This window comes from Amphibalanus amphitrite, unplaced genomic scaffold (genome assembly GCF_019059575.1).
Source record: "Amphibalanus amphitrite isolate SeventyFive unplaced genomic scaffold, NRLGWU_Aamphi_draft 000581F_arrow, whole genome shotgun sequence".
In the NCBI taxonomy this organism is placed as follows: Eukaryota; Metazoa; Arthropoda; class Thecostraca; order Balanomorpha; family Balanidae; genus Amphibalanus; species Amphibalanus amphitrite.
The window spans coordinates 304,081-310,574 of record NW_024882075.1 but is presented as its reverse complement, the minus strand read 5'-3'; the positions used below and the strand labels follow the sequence as shown (position 1 = coordinate 310,574).

Sequence of the window (6,494 nt, the reverse complement as noted above, 5' to 3'; positions counted from 1 at the left end):
GAAATGAAACTTGCAGGATCTAGTATCCATTATGAGTCCCACAACTTGTATATCTCGGATTTTTCCTTAAGGTCATATGAGGTCAGGTCATTTTCGTGACCTCACCATTATAAGTCAATGGGGAAAAATGAAAACTGCTATTCTGGCGCCGGGAACGATCTCCAACTATCTCAAGCACACAGAATCGTGATTTGATGCACTCCTTGCAAGGTTAGATGCGTCACTTTTGCAATGTTGACCTTTCGTGACGTCATTTATGACGTCATCAAGGTCAAATTAGTTTTTCGTCAATAACTCTTGATCAAATTGAGCTAGCGAGTCGGGGAAGGCACCAATGGACTCAGGAAGGCCTGCCGAATCGAATGATATGCGACATGACCTCTTTCGACCAACTTCGTGACCTGGGGGTGCTGACCTGACCTTGACCTGAGGTCAACACCTCAAGTTGACCTGACCCGGACAAAAAGTATGTCATTCGACGCGCCTGAGCGAGGCGAACACGATGCTGCCAAAATCGGCGCTCTGCGGCCGTTTTTTGCGAAGTTATTCACCAAAAACTGAACCGTACCTTGGGGCACTTGACCTGACCTCAGAGGTCACCGGTTGACCTAGGACCTTAAAATCGGGTACCAATCTCTGCGTCTCGTAACGGCGCACACGCTCGTTTTTTCCGCGACGCGCTAGCTCCACCAGGGGCGAAACGGCGAGGGGGGGGGTCGTACCCGCCCCCCCCCCCCCCTCGGCCGGCGCGTATGTAGAAAACCAATAGGTCCGGCGAGGGTTAAAGTACCTACCGGCTCATTTCAAAACGTCTGCAAAACAAGGTCTGCTTACGACTTGACTTCTCCCCAGTTTCCCATAGCAATGAGATATGTTCTCATTTTAAAACCACTGCAAATTTATAGCACAACCATCGATCTAAAACTCTTCATATCCATTCTTCACTCAACGACCCCAGCTTTACATACAAGTCGTGCCGAGTTTTCTGACCGGGTCAAGTTCCCGCTGTTCCTAGGTGGCCTTTGCTCCGCTATGACCCTGCGATAGCGCCAACAATAAAGCGCCATTCCCGTGACGTCATTACGGGAGAACGGCCGATATTTGCTGCCTCAGATTATGAAAACACATTGTCGCTGGCAAACATCAAAGTAGAGCAATGGCGCAAAGTTTGGGTTGCGCATACCCACAGTTATCAGACAATCCAACTTGCATTTTCTGCGTTTATTTTTTGGCTATACAGCAAACCGCTAAATATAACAAAACAACAGTAACAACATCACGCACCAGCACGCGTCATCAGAAGTTTACACCTCTACCGTTCTGATAAACTGCGTAGTGCTGCCCCGCGCTGACTGGTAGAAGCGGCTGGTAGGCACGCATGTACCCAAAACTGCTCGGAAATGCCGGAATAAAAGCAAAACTCCACTCGGGGTTGGCGAGCTGTGAACTAATGTCTGTGAAATGAACAAAGGGGCAAACGTGTTAGTTTCATGATAGCAGTGGTAATTGTGACATGCACCATTAATAAATTGATGTTCAGCACTTCAGGGGAGGCTCATGAATGTCTTCAGCAGTTCCCTGGGTGCAATTTGATTGTCTTTAGTCAGATAAATCGAATGGCAATGCATAAGCTCAATCACAATGCCAGAAAAAGGCGGACAACGCCTTCGCACAGCTTTCATTTTTCAAACACTTACCAGTTTTCGATGCATTGTTGTTGTTGTTGTTGTTGCTGCTGCTGCTGCTGCTGCTGCTAACGCTGCTAGTGATGCTGCTACTGCTGCTACTGCTACTGCTACTGACAACTCTGTTAATCAAGCTACCTCCACTGGCTCTGACACCACTGATGGAGCCTCCGGACACCCCACGTGACGTCAGAGAGCTACACCTGAGTCGCGTACAGCTGTAGGTTCCATCAGAGAGACAGTGGCATGTATTGCAGGCGATCATTTGGACGGTCCCGAAAACACATCCGACGGTCTTCTGATTTGGTTTGTCTGTGAATGGGGAGGGGGAAAATAACAGTGCAGATTAAATTTGATGAGGTTTGCACTGATAAGAGGTTAAATATGAATCCAGAATGTTTGTTTTGGCACTTTTTGATAACTGATAACTATTATTTGAGGACGTCGATGATTTCCCCGCCTAACATCTGGCTTACGACGCTGATTACATTGCTGATCAGTTTGCACAACCACCTGCATTTCAGCAATCATCACTTAACAAACGTCACTTCCATGCATTTGCATCTATCGAAAGCACAGTTGCATGCATATACAATATACATGCCAGAATGCACGTCATAAATTCCAGCGCAACATTTTGATCAATTGACACATTCGATACAATTGATACATTTGAACAGTGTCACTCTGCCAAGCGTTCCAGCGGCAAACTTACATTGCGGGCGGGCCTCCACTTGGCATCCCCAAGCCAAAACAAGCACCACCACTGCAGCAAACGATCTCACTGCCATGCTGAGGACTGTGTCAGGCTTGGCTATAACCACCCACCCCTCACGACCCTCCGCGTCCTCTAGTGCGCACGTCCGCGGGCGATGAACCTATACCACTTATACCATGACTGGGCGGGTTTGGTGGGCGGGAACCGGGTCCCGCCTCAGGGCAAGGCCTGGTTTTTATCGGACGATAGGGACAGGGACCGGTGTTGGGGTGAATGGGGAAGATGGGGGAGGAGGTCTTGTTGTCATTCGGTTCAATGGTTCTTTTAGCCAGAAGTACCAGCCACATATAAAGTAGTTCATGAGCGCCGATGGTTATCATAACCGTCTGTTGTTAAATTGCAATATCTCCTGCGGCTGAGTTTATGTCATTTTCTATCGATATCTAAAGCAAACGTCGCAGCAGATAGAATGATGATAAATAAGGGCTTCCGTATACTTGACTCTGGCGATATCCCACGAAGTGAAAATGGTTGCAAACGAAAATGAAGAACATCCATTTATTGTCATCATATGATTAACGACATCCGTAGTGTTGCATATCTCTGAGCGCAGGTGACGGTAGGTCATGGGAATGATCAGATGGGTGAGCCCTCCGCATTAAAAATATAGCAATAACAATATCATCATGATGTGTCAACAATACACACAAGGTGCGGCAACAATGTTGTCATCTCCAACGTTACATAGGTGCCGAAGAAATATATTTAATTAGAGCACATAACAATGAAGACTGAAGCATTGACTTCGAATGACAGATGATTTCTTGACGCTGTGAAATTCCAGCATATATGCATGTGATGGCTTTTTTCAGGCAGTCGCTCCGTTGTCGTTGCCCTCTCCTCCCGATTACTTACTCGTCATGTTGTTACCCCTGTTGAAACAAAATAACCAATTCATTTTCAGTTACAATGTGATGCTTTCTGGACGAGCATAAATTTTGAAATTATGATTCAACGAATTTTGATCATGACATCAGGGCATGGTGGGACGAAAAGGCCCATCGAAAGTTGTGTACAATGTACATACAAAATACAATAAAAAAGAATCATAAAAATATAATTACCCTGAAGTTTCCAAGCCTTCCGAAGTTAGGGGGAAACCGGCTTCCACCTCCGGGAAACCTTCCCGGAAAACTCCCCGGGAAGTTTCCGGGAAAATTTACTGGCAGCGGACCTGCGAAGAGAGACCGTTTGTTATCGCTGAAAGTCTGCATAGATGAGAAACAAATCCGTCGCAATGATAACACAAACTTTAAAATAGGTAAACCTCGTATTATTTCATAAAAATAAAACCAATCAATTTCATATCAAATCAAATTTCTACAAGTTCAAATTTCACTAAAATGTTATCAAGCCGTAACCATCTGAAACAATCAATCTACTTTTTACTTAACAAATACAAATTAATGCAACCATACATGACTGACAAGTAACAATTAAAGGGACCCTCCCACCTTAACATTAGTTTTGAGTTGAGATAGCCAAGTTTGCGGCCAGGCTCAGAAACCACCATTTATCCTGGTCGCAACCCCCGCAGCTTTATGGTGTTCAAGAAATTTCTTCCCTTTACTTGCAGGGTGGGACCAGCGTGGTAATAATCTGATGACGTCATCAGGCTTTCGAACGTCCGTTAAATGTTTGACTAAAACGTTTTGTAGCACGCGGTGGTATACGCTGCTTTGCGCGCAACAAATGCCGCACTTTCAAATAAAGTCGCTAGGAACAGCGGAGATCCCAAAAAGTAAACAAAAGTAAAAGTCTAATATCTTGAAAACCGGTGAATATTTTTCGATGAAATTTGGTAGATATTCGTTTTTGCTCTTTCTGAACCGAGCGACATCACTTTCATGCCAATTCATTAACTTTTTTGAAGGTGGGAGGGTCCCTTTAACAGCAGCATGATTAAAACAAATAAGTATCCTCCCACAAAAAAAAAACAGTGGACTCACGCGGGCGCGGCCTTCCTCCGCCGGAGGCGCCTCCTCCGACACAGGCCTTCAGCGTACAGCCGAGGACCCCGGTCGAGGAGCACGTGCACGTGTTACAGTCTCTCTGAACCACACTGCCGGGCCGGCAGCGGCCCGAGCCGCCTCCGACTGGTGGTGAGAGGAGGGACGGGTTAGGTGAGAGACGTAAGAAGGATAGGGTAGGGAGATGACGTATCAAAAACAGGTATAGCAGTATGAGACGGAATAATCATAGTCCAACAGCAAATGGGAAAAGTTCCCGAAACGGGCGCTTCCATGGGATCGAAATAATCCTAATCCAAGATTGAAGCATATCATCAGGTACGAGATGCGAAGATAAACTTGAAAACATATTATTAGCTACAATAGCATTTGTAACAATACCCTTTTGTAATTGAATGTCCTTGTATCCATCATAAAAGCACGAATCTTACCACACCAATACAAAATATTATGGGACATCGCTCACTGTTGCAAGCACGAGGCACCAAAAGCCTTTCACTACCAAAAACGCAATCCAAATAAGGACATAGTGTAGCAGCTACTCACATTGTGGGGCCGCGCTCGCTAACACCAAACAGCACACCAAAACCACCAATATCATCACACTCTTCATCTTGCACTTAGCGCTGTACCCCTCAGTCTCCGCGTCTCACTAACGAATGACGATGAATCCCAGACGAGTCACGCATTTATATCCCGTCAGGCCAGAGCCAGTGCCGCGAGGCGGAGGGATTCCCAAGACCCCCCCCCCCCTCCCACCTTCCCTTCCTCTTCCATCTTCAGACCGGGCACCAATCGTGCGGTTCTTTCCCACCCATCCCGCCTCCTTCGATCAGCCGTGAGATAGTCACGACATGCCTATTAGCCGTTCGTGACCTGACTAAAATGCCGTGAATAGGGACCGTTCACAGCTGACTGGAGAGCCTGGAAAACACGCCTCTGGGTGACGCCCGCCGAGGGTTCCGGGCGGATGTCGGTGTTTTGTCCGGTGTGGTCTGAAGGTCATTGTGAGTGGTGGGCTTTAAGGTAGCCCGACATGCAACCATGCATCTGTTGTTTATCTCAGGCATGCAACGCATTATTCAGCTGGTGAAATATCACATAGGAAGTGAAGTCGGTTTCCGACAAGCTAAACTAACTACAGTTTATCCTGCTACTGATTCGTCTCTTGGATGGGCGACTTATTGCACTTCTCTGCATAAACCATGAAAATGAAAAGGTTAACGACCAAGCATTTTATGTGCGATCCATTGCAGTTCTCTTTTTCATTTTGCCTGTCACCAAAGGCACTGAATGACCTAGTATGTGACCTGCATGTTGAGCCCGGGTCTCACCGTTCATCACATGAAAAAATGTAACTAAAACAATTATTCATCAATGTGTCTCTACTGAAATATTGCTTCAAATCTATATGCAGTTGCATTCGCACATGACCTCGCTTCGTTAAGGCCAAAAGCAAAAGGCTGGCCTTCACCACAACAAAACAGCAGCTTCCTGTTCTATCAGAGGTCAGGGCGTAAAACTTGTTTTCCAAACACGTTTCATCAACTACGGCAGCGAAAGCTTGTTAATCTCCACAGAGGAATGAGAGAGCTCTACCGTGATATTTTGACTTCACTTCTTCCGTTCTTTCGGAAGAGAATGAGCTGGGATGCAATAAAATGTTGTTGTGAGAAGCGATGGTAGGTACTGTGATGTGCCGTGTTGTTCTGCGCTGTGTTATGATGTCTTGAGATGCGGTGAGATGCTAAGTTAGGGACAGAAAAAGGGAAATAGAAGGTTAGAGAGGGTTAGGGAGAAAGATACTTCAGGGAGGAGAGAGAGAGGGAGAGAGAGAGAGAGAGAGAGAGAGAGAGAGAGAGAGAGAGAGAGAGAGAGAGAGAGAGAGAGAGAGAGAGAGAGGGGGTAAGACGTTGACGTATCAGATAAAGCCACGTTCATTATTGCAAGCCGCGTCATACGCGCCCGGTTATTAACCGCAAGGTATGGCCGGTATTGGCGAGCCACTGGGAATCCCACTGCCCTGAGGCGCCGGCCCGACGGGGTACAAGTGCGCTGTCA

General features: G+C 46.6%; 2 long non-coding RNA genes across 2 annotated transcripts; both read right to left on the bottom strand.

The window, feature by feature from the left end:
* Nucleotides 1-1,206: 1,206 nt before the first annotated feature.
* Nucleotides 1,207-2,559, bottom strand: LOC122394247. Its single transcript, XR_006258832.1, has 3 exons — nt 2,401-2,559; nt 1,698-1,997; nt 1,207-1,454 (listed from the first exon to the last, which is right to left on the bottom strand). It is a non-coding gene; the product is annotated as an uncharacterized LOC122394247 (long non-coding RNA).
* Nucleotides 2,560-2,632: 73 nt separating this feature from the next.
* On the bottom strand, nt 2,633-5,111 carry LOC122394246. The gene is made up of 4 exons (XR_006258831.1): nt 4,980-5,111; nt 4,413-4,559; nt 3,528-3,637; nt 2,633-3,335 (listed from the first exon to the last, which is right to left on the bottom strand). It is a non-coding gene; the product is annotated as an uncharacterized LOC122394246 (long non-coding RNA).
* Nucleotides 5,112-6,494: the final 1,383 nt, after the last annotated feature.